This window comes from Octopus bimaculoides, chromosome 3, assembly GCF_001194135.2.
Source record: "Octopus bimaculoides isolate UCB-OBI-ISO-001 chromosome 3, ASM119413v2, whole genome shotgun sequence".
Lineage (NCBI taxonomy): Eukaryota > Metazoa > Mollusca > Cephalopoda > Octopoda > Octopodidae > Octopus > Octopus bimaculoides.
In genome coordinates, this window is record NC_068983.1 from 90,716,747 (window position 1) to 90,718,004 (window position 1,258).

A 1,258-nucleotide genomic window follows, 5' to 3' on the forward strand; every position below is an offset into this window, starting at 1 on the left:
TGGTATTTAAAAAGAACACCACCATTACCACAGATATATATTATAAACACACAGATACACACCAATACCTGAATTTTAAATCGTGCCATCCACCCCATACAAAACGCAACATCCCATACTGCTTAGCCAGAAGAATCTGTACTATTGTAGAGGATCTAAAGATCAGAAATCAGCGCCTGATGGAACTGAAAGAATTTCTGCTCAAGCAAAACTACCCGTCACTACTTATAGAAAATGGTATTCAGCGGGCTTCGAAAATACCCATACAACTGAGGACACCCCAAAGAAGAGAAAAACAGGAAAAAAATCATACCATTTATAGTGACACAAAATCCATGCTACCAGAACATCTTTAATATCACTAAAGCAAACTTACCGATCCTTGCACAAAGTAAGGAATTGAGAAATATCATTACAGATCAACGTATAACTCTCAGTAAGAGACAACCCCAAAACTTGAAAAAGCTATTAGCAAAGGCAAGATTTGACCTCAGCAACAAAAATCAAACATTCACTGTGTCCAAATGCAATGACAGCCGATGTGGTACATGCCGATCAATTCATACCAGCCCATATATGAACACAAAATCAGGGAAAATATTCACCAATGAGAACATGAACTGCAAAAGTAGAAATCTAATCTACTGCATCAAATGCCCTAATTGTGAAGAACTGTACGTTGACCAGACAGGTAATGCACTATCGGAACGCTCACATGTCCATCGACAACAGATTAAAAACCCAGACGTCCGCCAAATACCATTGAGTAACCATCTGGCAACATATGGTCGTGAAACTTTTATGATATTTCCATTCCATAAACTTTACAACCTGAATGAAATTGAGAGAAAACAGAGAAAAGGACTTTATTAAGAAATTGAAACCCACTCTTAACAAACAATGATTAAATTTATCTTACTTGGGGTTTAAAAACTCTTATCCCTATAACTAAACCATAAAAAATCTCTCAAATGTCATCATTTCTAAAAATAAATTTGGCATCATTTCTAAAAATTGCCAAACACCTACTGCTGCTGTCCAAAAGAATAGGTATAAAAGACAAAAGAACAGCCAGTCTGCTACAGTACATCTGTCACGGGGCCTTGATGAATGCCATGAGGCATGAAAGTATACTAGCCTTTATATATTTAATACTCTATATTTAACACTCAATATTTCATATATTCAATAAGGCATTCAATACTTCATTTCATTTTACTATTTATATTATATATTCCATATTCTATATCCCACATTA